The sequence below is a fragment of the Phyllopteryx taeniolatus genome, chromosome 17 (genome assembly GCF_024500385.1).
Source record: "Phyllopteryx taeniolatus isolate TA_2022b chromosome 17, UOR_Ptae_1.2, whole genome shotgun sequence".
In the NCBI taxonomy this organism is placed as follows: domain Eukaryota; kingdom Metazoa; phylum Chordata; class Actinopteri; order Syngnathiformes; family Syngnathidae; genus Phyllopteryx; species Phyllopteryx taeniolatus.
The window spans coordinates 7492951-7512169 of NC_084518.1; positions in this window are offsets into that span (position 1 = coordinate 7492951).

Sequence of the window (19219 nt, forward strand, 5' to 3'; positions counted from 1 at the left end):
TGTCTAGCCACACTCTCCCCTACCACTACCTTACAGTTGGTAACCTCCTTCAGATTACATCGTCTGCACAAGATGTAATCCACCTGCGTGCTTCTACCTCCGCTCTTGTAGGTCACCCTATGTTCGTGCCTCTTCTGGAAAAAAAGTGTTCACTACAGCCATTTGAATCCTTGTTGCAAAGTCTACCACCATCTGTCCCTCCAAGTTCCTTTCCTGGATGCCGTACTTACCCATCACTTCTTCATCATCCCTATTACCTTCACCAACATGTCCATTACAATCTGCACCAATTACGACTCTCTCTCTGTCTGGGATGCTCAGAACTACTTCCTCTAGCTCCTTCCAGAATTTCTCTTTCACCTCTAGGTCACATCCTACCTGTGGGGCATAGCCACTAATCACATTACACATAACACTCTCAATTTCAAATTGCAGCCTCATCACTCGATCTGATACTCTTTTCACCTCCAAGACATTCTTAGCCAACTCTTCGTTTAAAATAACCCAGACTCCATTTCTCTTCCCATCTACACCATGGTAAAATAATCTAGCCTTACTGCCTTTCCACCTGGTCTCCTGGACACACAATATATCAACCTTTCTCCTAATCATCATGTCAACCAACTCCCGAGATTTTCCTGTCATAGTCCCAACATTCAAAGTCTCCAGAATCAGTTCTAGGCTCTGTGTTTTCCTCTTCTCTTTCTGCCAAAGAACCCGCTTTCCACCTCTTCTCCTTCTTTGACTTCGACTCACAGTAGCTGAATTTCCAACGGCGCCCCGCAGGTTGACGGCGGCGCTGGCGGACATTGTTAACCCGGGCCACGACCGATCCGTTATGGAATTCTTTGGATGAACGCTCATATTTGTTTGGCAAGGTTTTCAGCCGGATGCCCTTCCTGACGCAACCCTCTGCATTTATCCGGGCTTGGGACCGGCCTACAGTTTGCACTGACTTGCGTCCCCCATAGGGCTGCATTGCCAGTATATAGCACAACAATATTACAAATCCCAGAATGCTTTGCTGGTGTGTTGGCCCATCAGTCTAGACCGGCGAGTGGCCCTTACCTTTCTGTTGCAATCATTAGGAACTATGCTACCAGTCTCCTCGAGCAAATTTACACTTCCCCTTCCCAAAAATGGCCAAATGAAAGATGGAAAACAGTTAACTTCCCAGACAGGGGGGAGGCAAATTATCTGTTCACTAAAGTAAAAGACGGACCTGTCTGTTGTGTGCGGAGCAATGTGGCTGTAACAAAGACTATAACATCCATCCATCCATTTTCTTTACCGCTTATCCTCAATAGGGTCGCGGATTGGTGGAGCCTATCCCAGCTATCTACGGGCGGTAGCCGGGGTACAATCGCAGGGCACATAGAAACAAACAACCATTCACACCTACGGGCAATTTAGAGTCTTCAATTAACCTGCCATGCATGTTTTTGGGATGTGGGAGGAAAACGGACTACCCGAAGAAAACCCACCCAGGCACGGGTAGAACATGCAAACTCCACACAGGCGGTGCCGGGATTCGAACCCGTCCCCAGAACTGTGAGGCAGATGTATTACCCACCATGCCTGAATATAACATAATTTAATTAATGTTTTTTTTTAATGCCCTTGATTAACTGCTAGGCAGGGACTGTTAATAGTTTGGATTTTTATTGAAGAACATTCTTATTTTTTGGGTTGTTTTGTTGTTGGCCTTTGAAAAAAAGATTTCCATCAAAAAGAAAGGTAGTTGGAGATAGATAAATAAATAGAAGATGGAGAGACAGAAGAATTCATGTTATCTATTTAAATACAAAACAACAAACAAATACCACTGATGCCTTTTATCGCGAATTAGATTTCTCGTGTTTATAAGATTAAAGTTTGTTTATTCCAGATTCAGTGTTTAAGAAAAATTTAAGTTAGTTATCATATGATAAACTTTAATGCTACATTTCTGCAGAGAAGGGAAACATGCGCATCACAGTGATTTTTCATTAAATATTGAGTTCGGCCCGCGACGTTGTCCCACTTTTTAATTTTGGCCCGCCGTGAATTTAAGTTTTACACCCCGACTTGAGTGTCAAAACATACTTAAAAAAAATACAATTTAAATAAATAAAAAACATACTGTAGGTACTGTATTGCAATTGGTGCATTTATTAATACAGATGTTAAATCAATGTGCTTTTAGTTGTCTTCTTATTTCTTATTATTATTTATGTTGTGTACCAACTGTTCTTCTCACCACATAATAAATGGAGGAGGACAGACGTTCACAGGTTTGGTTTATTTCCCAAAGGAAAATTGAAGTTTCATAGCAGCCCTACACTGTGAATCACAAAAACACTATCATTGCTTCACTTTTCATGTCACTCCATGTTAGCGATGAACTTTGTCAACGAAAAGCATTATGTCCACTATTCACGTTGGATTTATTTTGAAATCTCCATCCATCCATTCCATCCATTATCTGTACTGCTTATCCTCACTAGGGTCGCGGGCATGCTGGACCCAATCCCAGCGATCTTCAGGCGAGAGGCGGGGTACACCTTGAACTGGTCGCCGGCCAATCGCAGGGCACATTGAAACAAACAACCATTCGCACTCTCATTCACACCTATGGGCAATTTAGAGTCTTCAATCAAGCCACCATGCATGTTTTTGGGATGTGGGAGGAAACCGTAGCACCCGGAGAAAACCCACCCAGGCCAAGGACAACATGCAAACTTGACACAGACGGGGCCGGGATTTGAACCCTCATCCTCAGAACTGTGAGGCAGATGTCGCCCACTGTTCCGTCTATTTTGTAATCTACAATATATAATTGAATAAACTAGAAGTAGCTGTTTTAGATGACAGACCCTCTTTTCATTCTCCCTGTTACAAGTCAATGCATAATTTAATCATTTTGAAACCACTATTTTCTTAGATTGTGTGAAATGAAACACTTTAACCAATGTTAACACATTTTGGCTCACAGAGGTTAAACTTGATTTAAAATATAGAGGAATACTTTATGACTGATTAATTTTTAAAATAGGTTTACTTTTTAATATAATCAATTGAACATGATGGCTTTAAAGCTATCTCTGTGCATTTGTTGGCATATATATATATATATATATATATATATATATATATATATATATATATATATATATATATTATTATTATTTTATTTTATTTTTTTTCCATCACTAGGACCTGTTTACCCGTTGAGAAAAAAAGAACAGGGCGAATGAGTATATCTACATATTTCATTCAAATCATCTCCACTGACCAAAACCCATAGGCAGGCCGCTGAAATTGTGTTCAATTCCTGGCGCTCCACTTCCTTGTATTTGTGTAATTTTTATTGACTGAAAATACTCACTAAAAATGAAAATGATGACAGAAATGCTTACAGCCACTATTAAGTGTGGCACCATTATCATGTTAACACCCCATCTTTCTTACTCCAACTGGAAAATTGTTTGGGCTTGTTCAGTTGAAAACAAAAAGGGTAAGATAATAAAAAGACTGATAAAAAAAAGACTGTTTTATTGTTTGTTGTTATTGTTATTGTGAATGGAATATCGTTATGGCTTTCATTTGGGGAAATACTATAGCCTATCGTCTCAGGTTACTTGGATTTCCACAGATAAGAAAAACGCAAGAGACTGCACCCCATTTGTCTTCTCAATGTCGACATTATTTTTCCCATTCCATGCAGTAATTGTGCCCTCTCGACTTTATACAATGTGCCCAAAGATTGTTTGCTCTAAAGTCTTGCAATTTGTTCATACAAAATGGTCTCGAAGACTGGCGATACCACCACCCTTAAAGTCCCTGTAAAGTAAAAATAATTTAAACTAAAAGCATTATGTCCACTATTCACGTTGGACTTATTTTGTAATCTAAAATATATAATTGAATAAACTAGATTATTTATTTTATTTTGTTTATTTGTTTTTATTTATTTGTTTATTTGCTGCCAGCACATCTGCCTCACTGTTCTGGGGACTTGTTCTGGGTTTAAATCCCAGCCCCACCTGTGTGGAGTTTGCATGTTCTCCCCGTGCCTGGGTGGGTTTTCTCCGGGCACTCCGGTTTCCTCCCACATCCCCAAAACATGTGTGGTAGGTTGATTGAGGACTCTAAATTGCCCGTAGGTGTTAATGTGCGTGCGAATGGTTGTTTGTTTCTGTGTGCCCTGCGATTGGCTGGCGACCGGTTCAGGGTATACTCCGGGCTCCGCCCGAAGATAGCTGGGATAGGCTCCAGTAGCCCGCGACCCTAGTGAGGCTACACGGTAAAGAAAATGAATGGATGGATGAATGGATGCTTATTTGCTACACCACAGAGTAGAGTGTTATTAACAGCCCTACCAAATTTGAATAATTTAGGGCAGGGTAGTCAAACGCATTTTCGTAACGGGCCACATCGTAGTTATTGTTTCCCTCAGAGGGCCCTTATATGACTGTGAACCCATGTAAATGTATGATTGCTGCATATTATTACATATACACAAATTCATTCATAACTAGTTTTGAAATCAGTAAAAAACTGTTATTATGAAACTATTATTATTTTAAAGGGGAGATTGGCACACACAAAAAAAAGCTTTTTAAAAGTGAAGACAATCTCGCCTAAAGATAGTTGGGATAGGCTCCAGAACACCCGTGATCCTTGTGAAGATAAGCGGCACGGAAAATGAATGAATTAAAAAAAAATGTAGTTTAGAAAATGAGGCTTCAAAATTGTTAAAAATCCAGCCATTCTCTCCGTTTTCAGACGCTGTGGGCATGTCGGCAGAATCTGCTGAAACCATGCCCCGCTCAACTGTCAATCAAATACCACGTCTTATGCCTCCATATCCCTACACATTTGAGCTGAAAAAATATCCACTTAAAGCTTCTGATGGCTGGAGTATATCCCACCGGGTCGTAATGGAGCTCTACATTCCTCTTTATAGAACTGTTGCAGGTCAGCAAGATTTCTGGGATGCCTGCTGTGAATAGCTCTCTTGTGGTAAATGCGGTCTTAAGGCAATTGCAATCTGAGTTTTTTAAATCTTATTTTTATGAGTTGTTGATTTATTTATTTACATTTTTAAAATGTTTTTAAGGTTTTACATTCACCATATTTTTTTCAGCTGAAATGAATATATCTTTAGATTTATAATTTCACCTCCCCCCAAAGGATAGATATTTTTCAGGATTCCCACCCGGTCCCGTGGGACCTGTGGGATTCCCGTGGGATGGGAGTGAATTTCACCATCAATCACGGGATTGGGCAGGCGCAGGAGTGAAGGTCATCGGGAGCAGGCGGGAACTATATAAACAAAGTCACTGGGAATGGGTGGGAGTGCAAACCAGGATGGCAGGAGTTGACAGGAGTGGAAACCCTGACGGGACTGAAACCATCATAGATTTATATTTTATTTTTTTATTTGTAATCAAATTGATATTTGAAGACCAACATCAAGCTAAACATTGCAAAATTAATACAGGTTTTGTTAATTCACTTATGTTTTGTTTCTTGATCACTCCGGTAATTCAATGTATATATTATGGTGACTAAGGCAGACATATACTGCATATTTGAGGAAGAAAAATGGAGCAGGATTATTGGAAGTAAGAAAAAAAGGGGGTGGGGATATGGGAGTGGAATTCTGTAAAAATTTGTCTCGGGATTGGTATCAATCTCTGTGGGAGTGGGAATTTTTTTTCTTTTTTTTTAAAACTCGGCATTGGGTGGGATTGTTAAAAAAAATTCCTGATTGGGCAAGCTTTTTTTAAACACTCGGGATTTGGTGAGATTTTTATTAAACACTCGGGATTGGGAGAGAGTGGGAGTGAGGTTTTTTATTTTATTTTATTATTTTTTGAACACTCGGGATTGGTTGGGGAGTGGGATCAATGTGTGGGAGTGTGAGTCACACTCAATACGTCCCTTCCGTGATTCGCAGCCAATATGGAGGCGCTTAGTCGATTGTTGTATTTTTCAGCTTTTAGGCGCTTTCCCAGCTAAACAAATTACTAACTAAAATCAAGCAATGCATGTTAATTTTGTCAGTGCCCCTTTAATTGGAATCATTATGTTTGATAGCGGGGTCACTAATGCTGTAGTCACTGTAGTGGTACACTTGCCAGACTTCGGTGCAGCAATGTAAATATGAGTATGATTGTCTGTCTCTATATGTCCTTTGAGATTGACTGGTGACAAACACTAACCTTGTGCCTCGGTGGAAAGGTAAAGGAATCAACGTTTTACAGAGCATTTAGTTCCATTCATTACTTTTTTCTTGCCATTGAGTTTTAATTACATTTTCACCAGTGTCATGTGAAGTTAACTTCTGTGACAAAATGCTGAGTTCCGCTGCGTGACCTTCAAAATAAAAGGCTACATCCTTAAAACAGGAGGTTAAAACTTGCACATAGAAACCATTTGATGTGATAAAATAGTCACAAATAACTATTATAACAATGCTATATTTGACTTGTACCTGAAACATTAATGAATAAATATTAATTCAATTGGGTTAGTTCCACACATATTGCCTTTTAGTTCATAGGTTTGATATTGATATTAGTTATAAAGAACCCAGAGTCAAATGTTCATTTTAGTCTATGCTGCCAGCTGCTAAGAAAAGGGATGTTCATAATTTGGACATCCCTTGTTTAAACTATGCCAACTTTTTTGACCCAGCCCCCAAAAAGAATCAGAATCGAGAATCGTTTGGAACAGAATCGAAATGAGGAACCGGAATCGGGACCGGAACTTAAAGAATGCCCAACCCTAGACGTCGGACAGTCTGGTGGATGGCAGACAGAAGGTGGCGATCAAGAAATTATCAATATGGATGCATGACTCGCCTCACCCTGCATGTTGAAGCCTTTTGTTATGGCAAAATGACAAAATATAATCTATACTGTATTTTAAAACTGTCCCGCGATTGGCTGGCGACCAGTTCAGGGTGTACCCCGCCTCCCGCCCGAAGATAGCTGGGATGGGCTCAGCACACCTGTGACACTTGAGGATAAGCGGTACAGAAAATGGATGGATGGATGTATTTTAAAAGTTCAATAGCCCTTTGCTCTTAAGTGGCCTTTTTCAAATGTACTTAGTAGCTTAATAGTTTGATGCAACATGTGGTAATTAGGACAGCGATGACGTACAGCATGCGACAGCAATGACGTAAATACCCTGAGTTGTGTGAGAGAATTATTTTTCATTTTCACTGATGAGTGCACTTCAGTTCTCTCATCCTGTCTTCAACCTCCCTTTTCTCTCGAGGACAAGATAACTGTGTGAATAGGTCTTTCTTTCGTCTTTCCTCATCTCCCTCCCATTTTTCTTTGGTTTAATAAGGCATTGTTTTTCCACGTGTCTCAGAGATGGGCAGGGATGGGAAGCAACTATAACCTCTCTTGACTCTCTCTCTCTCTGCAGAGATATTAAAATTACTAAAGACAAGATTTTTTCCTGATTTAAGTTCCAAAACACTTTCAAGCTCGCTAGCTGAGCTTAGCTCTCTAGCCGCTAACAAAGCCACATTTGGGATAAAAACATCGCTCAGCATAGATCAAGTGTGAGCGTAAAGTGTTGTGAATATGATTATTGTGTGAAAATGTGTCTAGTAGAAATGTTAAGAGCATTGCTGAAAGCACGACCAAGTGCGGCCATCGTATAAATATTTGTAACTTTTGAAAGAATTATAGTAGAGTACGAGGAAGAGCAACTTTGTCGAACAAAAGTAGAGAACGTGCGACATCATCAACGACTGGACGTTGTTTCCAAGCCTTCACGTTGTGCTACAAAGAGCAGGTTTGTTCACTTTTAGCCATCTATGTACTATTAACACTGTTTCTAAAAGCTTTTCCTCTCGGAAACCTCACACTGCTTCGCTTCTAGCCATTAGTATTTGACTGTTTGGAACAGGGATTCTCAAACTTTGGGTCCAGCCCTGGACTCCTTACAATGGAGACATTTTTTTAACCCCTCAAAATTCTCACACCAATTAAACATCTTTTTTCAAGAAAAAAAATGGCTGAACCAGTAAAATCATAGCTGAAATAATATCCATGACAATAATTTGCTATCAGAAAAACAGGAAAATCCTTCCATAATATATCAGAAAAATCTTTATACTTAACGACCATAATTATTTTTACCTGATTCCCTAACAAAAAACAACAGGAATCTAGGAAATTGCACTGCACAGTCCAGTATGCAGATACAGTATTAATTTCACAGTCACACTGGTTGATTTTTTTTGGCTAAAAAGTTACTGAATCGATTTCCAGCCACTGAATAATTTTGGATCGTATCGTATCTAACCACGAATCGTGATACTAATCGAATCGTTAACACACACATGTACATATTATATATATATATATATATATAAATATCCATCCATCCATTTTCTGTACTGCTTTTCCTCATTAGGGTCGCAGGCATGCTGGAGCCTATCCCAGCGATATATATATATATATATATATATATATATATATATATATATATATATATATATATATATATATATATATATATATATATAAAATTTAGAACCCCAATTCCAATGAAGTTGGGACGTTGTGTTAAACATAAATAAAAACAAAATACAATGATTTGCAAATCATCCATCCATTTTCAAACTGATAAACTTGATTGTTTTTAGCAAATAATCATTAACTTGGAATTTTATGGCTGCAACACGTTCCAAAAAAGCTGGGACAGGTGGCAAAAAAAACTGAGAAAGTTGAAGCATGCTCATCAAACACCTGTTTGGAACATCCTTCAGGTGAACAGACTAATTGGGATCAGGTGGGTGCCATATTTGGTATAAAAGGAGCTTCCCTGAATTGCTCAGTCATTCACAAGCAAAGATGGGGCGAGGTTCACCTCTTTGTGAACAAGTGCATGATAAAATAGTCAGACACTTTAAGGACAATGTTCCTCAACGTACAATTGCAAGGAATTTAGGGATTTCATCATCTACGGTCCATAAGATCATCAAAAGGTTCAGAGAATCTGGAGAAATCATTGCATGTAAGCGGCAAGGCCGAAAATCAATATTGAATGCCCGTGATCTTCGATCCCTCAGGCGGCACTGCATAAAAAAGCAACATCAATGTGTAAAGGATATCACCACATGGGCTCAGGAACACTTCAGAAAACCAATGTCAGTAAATACAGTTCGGCGCTCCATCCGTAAGTACAACTTGAAACTCGACTATGCAAAGGAAAAGCAATTTATCAACAACACCCAGAAACGCCGCCGGCTTCTCTGCGCCCGAGCTCATCTAAGATGGACTGATGCAAAGTGGAAAAGTGTTCTGTGGTCCAACGAGGCCACATTTCAAATTGTTTTTGGAAATTGTGGACGTCGTGTCCTCCGGGCCAAAGAGGAAAATACGACAATGGAGACCCCGGACTGTTGAACAGTGAAAGTTGTACATCAAGCAAGACTGGGAAAGAATTACACCTACAAAGCTTCAACAATTAGTGTCCTCAGTTCCCAAATGTTTATTGAATGTTGGTAAAAGAAAAGGTGATGTAACACCGTGGTAAACATGACCCTGTCCCAGCTTTTTTGGAACGTGTTGCAGCCATAAAATTCAAAGTTAATGATTATTTGCTAAAAACAATAAAGTTTATCTGGTTGAACATTAAATATCTTGTCTTTGTAGTGTAATCAATTAAATATTGGTTGAACATGATTTGCAAATCATTGTATTCTTCCATTTTTTTCTGAGCCGCTTATCCTTACAAGGGTCGTGGGAGTGCTGGAGGCTATCATCGGGCAGGAGGCAGGGTACACCCTGAACTGGTTGCCAGCCAATCGCAGGGCACACATAAACAAACAACCATTCGCACTCACGTTCACATTCACACTTAGGGGCAATTTAGAGTCTTCAATTAACATACCATGCATGTTTTTTGGGATGTGGGAGGCAGACGCTCTAACCAGTTGCCCACGATGCCGCCTCATTGTATTCTGTTTTTATGTATGTTGAACACAATGTCCCAACTTCATTGAAATTGGGGTTGTACTTCGCGGTCCCGCTGTATTGCATATTTTTATTACTGTTACTGTATTTTTTTTAATACTGTTTGTACAATTTTTTTTGTGTTATCCATTGCTCTTGTACTCTCTTATATTATTTGTTTTGGCCTGTCGTGTATAAAATTTTTTAGGACGATATATTTTCCCAAAACAATCACGACAGGCGGCACGGTGGACGACTGGTTAGAGCGTCAGCCTCACAGTTCTGAGGAGCGGGGTTCAATCCCCGGTCCCGCCTGTGTGGAGTTTGCATGTTCTCCCCGTGCCTGCGTGGGTTTTCTCCGGGCACTCCGGTTTCATCCCACATCCCAAAAACATGCATTAATTGGAGACTCTAAATTGCATGACTGTGAGTGCGAATGGTTGTTTGTTTCTATGTGCCCTGTGATTGGCTGGCAACCAGTTCAGGGTGTACCTCGCCTCCTGCCCGATGACAGCTGGGATAGGCTCCAGCACGCCCGCGACCCTAGTGAGGAGAAGCGGCTCAGAAAATGGATGGATGGACAATCACGACAAATTATAGTATCGATGTTGATTATGCCATTGATATAATGATATTAGAGCATAATATTCGAATTACATCCTTCTTAAGAACAATTCACTTTTAATTCTAATTCTAAGAATAATGATCATTGACAGTGTAATGTAGAACAATAAACAAAATATCTTAGATAATAAAAATATAAATAAAACAGACTCAGGTTCTCTTCCCAAAAATTGTACTTCTACAAATAATAAACTGGCTCATCACATCCACATTCGGCAGCCAAAATCCTAAACTCAATAGAAAAATGACTGAATGTAAGCCCTGAAAAAGAGAGAAAAAAGTTATTCCGAGCCTCTTTTCCCCGAACGGGATGGTCAAAAAGTTCAGACGAAAAAGTAGCAAACAAACTCAAAATACGAGAGACCCTTTCTCCCAAAGAGCGGTCGCCCACTGAACCACTTTACCTCATAACAAATTAACACAAAAAGCAATCCTGGCAGCATCAGAAGAATAGCTTGAGGTCTGTAAATCAAACACTAAATTATAATTAATTGCATTGTTTGACCATAATCTTATTCATTCATTTTCCGTACTGCTCATCCTCACTCGGGTCATGGGCGTGCTGGAGCCTAGCCCAGCTATTTTTTGGCGACAGGCGGGGTACACCCTGAACCGGTTACCAGCCAATCACAGGGGACAATTAAACAAACAACCATTCACCCTCATATTCACACCTATGGGCAATTTCGACTCAATTACTCTACCGTGCATGTTTTTGCGATGTGGGAGGAAACCGGAGTACCCAGAGAAAACCCACGCAGGCACGGAGAGAACATGCAAACTCCACACAGCCGGAACTGGATTTGAACCCAGGTCCAAAGAACTGTGAGGCAGATGTGCTAACCAGTTGGTCACCTTGCCATTCTCACCATTTTTAAACTGTAAACCATTCTACTCGCCACGTGAGTTCGCATCATTCATACTGGCTGGAGTCTACATTCCGCCTCAAGCTAACACGAACACCGGATTGCTAACGCTCGCCGAACAAATCAACGAAATTGAAAAAAAACACCCGGACTCACCCCTCATTATTCTCGGGGACTTTAACAAAGCTAAACTCAACCACGAACTCCATAAATACAAGCAGCACATCGACTGTCCTACCAGGAAAAATAATATTTTAGACCACTGCTACACTACGGTAAAAAACGCATACCGTGATATACCTCGTGCAGCCCTGGGCTTGTCTGATCACAGCTTAATTCAATTAATACCGACGTACAGGCAAGAACTTAAATGCGCGAAGCCTACAGTGAAAATAGTGAAAAAGTGGACCAATGAAGCAAAGATGGAACTTCAAAGCTGTTTAGACTGCACAGACTGGAGTGTCTTTGAAAATTCAGCTGACAGCCTGGATGAATATACGGACACTGTTACATCCTATATCAGTTTCTGTGAAGATCTGTGTGTACCGACAAAATCATTTCGCACATTCAACAACAACAAGCCGTGGTTCACTGCTAAACTTAAGCAGCTTCGCCAAGCTAAGGAGGATGCATATCAGAGCGGGGACAGGGCCCTGTATAATCGAGCTAGAAACCAGCTGACTAAATAAATTAACATTGCAAAGAGGAACTATGCAGCAAAGTTGGAAAAACAGTTTAGCGCGAACGACTCTAAATCAAGTCTGGCATGCATTCCAATCGCTGACTAACTACAAGCGACGATCCCCCCAAGCTGAGAACAATAGCACACTAGCCAACGACTTGAATACCTTCTACTGCAGATTTGAAAAGGACAGTTTCATCCCTGAACTCCTTTCATCCAAACTTCTCCAGCTCAGCGTCTCACCTGCCATCTGCCAGTGGATTTACAGCTTTCTGACGGGCAGGACACAGCAGGTGAGGCTGGGGGAGGCCACCTCATCCACACGCAGCATGAGCACTGGGGCTCCCCAAGGTTGTGTCCTCTCTCCGCTGCGCTTCTCTCTCTACACGAACGACTGCACCTCAGCGCACCCGACTGTCAAACTCCTGAAGTTTGCAGATGACACCACTGTTATCGGCCTCATCAAGGACGGTGACGAGTCTGCATATCGACAGGAAGCGGAGCGGCTGGAGCTGTGGTGCGGCCGACACAACCTGGAGCTGAACACGCTCAAGACTGTAGAGATGATCGTGGACTTCAGGAGGCATCCTTCGCCACAGCTGCCCCTCACGTTGTCCAGCTGCCTTGTGTCAACCGTCGAGACCTTCAAGTTCCTGGGAATTACAGTCTCTCAGGACCTGAAGTGGGCGACCAACATCAACTCCGTCCTCAAAAAGACCCAACAGAGGATGTACTTCCTGCGGCTTCTGAGAAAGCACGGCCTGCCACCGGAGCTGCTGAGACAGTTCTACACAGCGGTCATCGAATCAGTCCTGTGTTCTTCCATCACAGTCTGGTTTGGTGCTGCTACAAAAAAAGGACAAACTCCGACTGCAACGGACAATCAAAACTGCTGAAAGGATTGTCGGTACCCCCCTACCCACCATTGAGGACTTGCACGCTGCCAGAACTAAGACAAGGGCGTGCAAAATCCTCTCTGACCCTCCGCACCCCGGTCACCAGCTCTTCCAGCTCCTTCCCTCAGGTAGGCGCTACCGATCAATGCAAACTAGAACTAGTAGACATTCCAACAGCTTCTTCCCTCTTGCGATCAACTTCTTAAACACCTAACCTACAATTCCATTACAACATGCTGGCAATTTTTTTACTTGAGTTCGTTGTCACATTTCTGTGGGGCCAATTATGTATTACTCGTGCACTCACTGTAGTTGTCTCGCCATGCTGCACTATTTGCATATACTGGCCACTCATGCCAGAGTAGCATCTGCTCCATTTGCACACTGATTGAGGAGTATCTGTAACATTTGCACAACCAACAGTGTCCCAGATTATCGCACTACTCGTCACTTTAAACCGCATACACTCCTTGAAGTCTCAGCGCCCTTTGCACAATGGTCATTGCACCGGACTATTGCAATATTAGTCATTCGAACTGCTAGAGGACTCTGCATCTTTTTGCACAATTGTCAAAAAAATAAAATAAATAAATAAATAAAATTAAAAAAATGTACCGGCATTATCAGATAACTAGCAACCCTTTACTGCTCAGTGACTGTTTTTTTTTTTTTTGTCAATGTCTTTCTGTCTCCGCTCTGTTGTCGTACTAGAGCGGCTCCAACTACCGGAGACAAATTCCTTATGTGTTTTTGGACATACTTGGCAAATAAAGATGATTCTGATAATTTATGTGAGGAAATTAACGACGTTTGTCTATCAAACGGCCCTTTTGATTACCCCGTTCTGCAAAGCACATGCCCTGCCCAGGCCACAGCGCCCCCCGTTACCCCTGGATGAACCCATGCAGCTCAGCCATACACATCTGATCCCCATTGAACGGCAGAGGTGTATGAAAGACAAGTTGTGTCTATACTGCAAACAAGCTGGATACTTTGCTTGCACCTGCCCGGTGCAGGCAAAAGACCAGGCTCATCGGTGAAGGAGAGCATACCTGGTGAACTGGTGAGCCAAATTTCCTCTTCCTGTCACTCCCTATGTTAGTTTAATCTTCAACTCTGACACAGTGCCCCTCAGGTTGTCATTGATTCCAGTACAGATGACAATTTCGTAGACCAAAACTTTTTTACTCAAGCCAACATTCCTATGCCTGTAGATGCCGGATTTATTTTTTCAAGTTACTCATCGCTCCCTCTCCCTCATCATCGCAGGCAATCATCATAAATCCATTGAGTTGTTCGTCATCCCCTCTCCCTTTCCTAATCTCCCTTGTCTGAAGCTCCATCATCCACATATCGGCTGGTCTTTGCGCAAGATTTTGGGTTGGACCACCCACTGTCACTTGGTGTGCCTCGGCTCTACGCTCCTAGCTGGGTTTCACCTTGTCCCCCACCGCCCTTATGTCTGTGCCATTGTCCTCCTCCCAGGGGCTCCCCTTACCATCAGTAAATTGTAGCACCTGTCTAGGCCTGATAGAGAGTCAATGGAAACAGATTGATGGATTTCTGACTCACTGACATCTGGTCTCATCCGCCGGTCCTCCTTGCCCATGGGGGCGGGATTATTTTTGGTTAAGAAGGACACTACACTTCACCCCTGTATTGACTTTCAGGGCCTTAGTAAAATTATTGTTAACAACAAGTACCCTTTGCCTCTCAGCGATCCCTCATTTGAGCTCCTCTGTCACACCCAAATATTCACCAAGTTGGAACTCCAAAATGCTTATTACCTCATCCCTCGTCTTATTACACTTATTACTCTTCTTTCATCAGAAAAAAAAGTATGTTTCTTCCTTATTCCATTTCTTAGTAATCAGCAGTAGAAAATACATCGGTTAGACCCAAATCGCCTATTTTGGGAAAAAAAAGAAATTGAGAAAACAAGCTTTTTGTGTTATGTATTTTTGCACAACAGTGACTTTGGCATTAATATTTTTTGTTTCAGTGACACCTCAAACATCTGAACAGTGGTTTCCTTCTATAAAACACCAACAATAACAATGAAAAAGTGCTTTTGATGGCAAAATAATACATTCACAGCTAACCGTGTAAAATTTTTACACAAACTATTTACAAACTATTGGCACGTTATTTACAGTTACATGTTCCTCTAGGTGTGTGTTTGTGTGTGTAGGTGTGTGTGTGCGTGTGTCAGTTGTTGGATAACAGCCCGGCTAACCTCTGTACAGTAGCACAAGCATAAAAATAGCCCTCTCTCCATGTGTGAGACGAGTATGTTGTTTGGTGATAGTATTTCGAATCACATCCACAGTTCATCAAAACATTGAGTCCATTTGTGCGAAATTTGGTAAATGCTCACAGTTGCAAGACTGATTGTCAATAAATACTTGTCTTCAATTTCTTTACATGACCTACAATAACAATTATGCATGCTACACATTTTGTATCAACTTCCATTTTCAAACCTCTCAAATGTAGCTATTGTTTTGTCTGATATTCAAAGGGTGATTTTTGAAATTTGTCATTTACTTGTGCTTTTTATATTTCCTTGTCACTGAAAAAAGCAATTTTCCTCTCATAATCATGAAGCATTCTGACTGAAATTCTCATTCTAACACAACTTGAAGTGGTTAGATAGATCTTTTTGGAGTTGTGTGCAAGTCATTCTGGTTCCCACCGGTCTTCAATTTATCTCTCTACAGTCTTTCTCGCATCTTACCCCCCTCCCTCTTGTCAGGCACACACTTTTAATTCTGCCTCTCCTCACTCACCTCTCCCACCGTTCTCAATCCTCACTTTTTCACCCCCTCTCTCACTTATGTCTTATTTCTGTCACATACGTGGTTAGGGCGAAGGCGAGGAACGCAAGGCAAGAACATGGTGGACCCAATTGCAGGGAGGCAAGGCAGGAGTCTCAAAATAATATTTAATCTTCAAAAGAGGAAAACAAGGATATTGGATGAAGCAAAACTGAACGAAGTCCCACAACAGATAACAACCAAACCAAAGTAACAAAGAAACACTTGAATATCTAAAACTGGAAACAAACTATGACCTGTGAGTAAGACGTGGAACAGATAGGGAAAATGACACCTGACAATGACATACCACAATGATAAAGACAACTGGCGACTATGACATGGCAAAGACGTGACAACGACAATGAACCGACAAGAACTGAAAGAAACCAGGGAACTAAATACAAAAAGATTGACGAGACAACGAGGAACACCTGGACAAGACACGAGTGGCTGGAGAGAGCTGATTGGTCGACAAAAAGTAGACGAGAACAGGTGGACACAACAACCTAATGAGCACACGACAAACATGGAACATAGGAAAAAATGGAACAAAACTAAACACAACCCAAACCAAAACACAGACCATGACAATTTCCTGCTTCCATCCACCATGCTCTCTTGGCTCCCCACCACCACACCCCACTGCAACACTTATCTACCTTTCACCCAGCAATGTCTCACCTCTCAACAACCCCCCCCCCACCCGACATGTACACCTGCACACACAACCGCACGCACACACACACACACACACACACACACACACACACACACACAAAGTGGGTGGCGCCCATCATGTGTGCAGGTCAGAGAAATACAGAGACAGAAGTGGCTGCAAACGCTAGCGCTCTTCCAGACATAAACTCCTCGTGGAGAAACAGGACACAGACAGTGTCATCTGGAATTATTTTGCTTATATGGCCGACAGCCACGGCGGGCCGGACAGACAAAGAAAAGTCTGCCGACCATGTTTGTTCTAAAGCCACCCACCCACAACTAGCTGAAGACTTCGTAGACGGGCATGCTGAATTATATCATGCTGAATTCTATCACAAATTCAAAGCGCTGCAGGTTAGCATGTGACACATTTCAATCACTTCCATCCATCCATTCTCAACACCGCTTATCCTGTTCAGTGTCGCAGGGTGCTGGAGCCTATCCCAGCTGACTTTGGGCGAAAGGCGGACGACACCCTGAACTGGTCGCCGGTCAGTTGCATCAAACAGTTCCTTTCATGGCAAATGTGTGTGAATTATTTTGTGATCCACAATCTTGTTCCCGACTGTTTGTATTGACCAGGCCTTGTTTTCAGCGGAGTCGGCACACAGCCTCCTTGCTACGCAGTTGCACTGGGTCATTAGTGATTAAATAAAGACACGACTGTTAGAAAACTACAGTTGATTGTTTAATTTCAAACTCAGTTTGTAGAAAACGTGAGTGACGTCATGCACGCTGCGATCGCAACATATATGATCCCGACACCTTCATATAATGGTTAAACAAGACATCTAAAAGGGAATACAACTCTGCAGCTCCTGTATGTCAGAAGAGAAGAATATTCTGTTTTGTTATCGATAACCGTATTATTATTATTCTACGTCTTGCATGTATGTTTTATGTTTTGTTTTGTGTATAGTTTTGTGTGCATCACATTGTACGTGTTTGTTGTATATGTATTCATTTGTATTTGCTTTTATGTTGCCTTTTTTACTCTTCTGTCTGAATTGCAAAAGATAATCTGTTCTCAATTGCCTTACCTGGATGGATAAATAAATGTTAAATGAGTAAAGGTTTACTGCAAACCAAACATATTGTGCCAATAGACACATGCGAAGCCTTGGGTCCATCCATCCATTTTCAACACCGCTAATCCTGGATAGGGTCGCGGGGCGCTGGAGCCTATCCCAGCTGACTTAAGGCAAAAGGGGGTCTACATCCTTAACTGGTTGCCAGTCAGTCGCATGGCACATGTAGACACAGACAACCATTCACACTCACATTCACACCATCACTGAGTGGGAACTGAACCCACGCTGCCTGCACCAAGGTCAGGCGAGTGTACCACTACGCCATCAGTGACCTGCCTTGAGTCTACTTCCCAAAATACGATTCATATACAGGAGAAAACTTAAATGCTCTGCCAAAAATAGCAACTTTCTACATTCAAAGGTGTGGTTATTAAATTTTAAATGTACTGTGCACTTTCACTATGGGGAACAAAAAGATCTTTTTAAATGAGGCGCAAGGAGCAAGTCCATCTCGGCTGAAAAGATGTAGTGAGGCAACTGCTGCATCAGTGTGTGGGTGGTGTGTGCAGAGCATTGGCATTAGTGTGCGTGTGCGTGTGTGTGTGTGTCTTTGTGTGTGTGTGCGTGCTCTCGCATTTCTTACAATGTGAGTCCCAAGGACCGGGAATACACCAACAGTAGGGGGCCCAAAGCCGTTGTGGGGCCCAAAATGCCGGGCCCCAGACTGTTTTTTGCCTTAGATAAGCTCAAAAAGCCTCCTCTAATATGCCTGTTGCTTTTTTTTTTACTTGTCTTTTGAAGTAATAAAACCTTGAGACATGTGGGTGAAGGTTTTTGCTCTCTCTGCCTCAAGAGTTGGTTCTGTGGTACTGCAGTGCACACACAGCGCGGGAGAGTGTGTGTGGCTTTAGCCAATAACACACAGACTGGAACGTCATGTGACACGTGGTTCACGCGTGACCTCATCAGCCACACATGGAGCCAATTCAGGTAGCACACTGTCTGAGACAAGTTTGACGGTCCAAGCCAATGCAGATAGGCTACTGTGGCTAATTGAAGACTCATCTATTCCTATTAACAGGTACATTTACTTTTTATTTTCTCATCATCTTCTACAATTGTTCGCTTACGGAAGCATATTGCATTCACTTGGATAAAAAAAAAAAAAAAACTCCTGTTTTTCTGAGTAATTTTTTGGAGGGCTTTGTTTTTCTGACTATTTTTTTCTGTTTTTCAGACTAATTTTTTTTCCGCCTGTTTTTCTGACTATTTTTTTCTGTTTTTCTGACTAATTTTTTTCCGCCTGTTTTTCTGACTATTTTTTTTTCTGTTTTTCGGACTAATTTTTTCCACCTGTTTTTCTGACTATTTATTTCTGTTTTTCGGACAAACATTTTTTCCACCTGTTTTTCTGACTATTTTTTTCTGTTTTTCGGACAAATTTTTTTCCCACCTGTTTTTCTGACTAATTTTTTTTCTGAGTTATCGGGACACATCGAACTCACGCGAGAACCTGCAAACTACAAGTGACTCTTTGCGGAATCCGTAGTAAGCAACATGACCGGCTTATTCAGTTTGATCAAGTTTTATTTTTATATGGGTTTAAGACACTG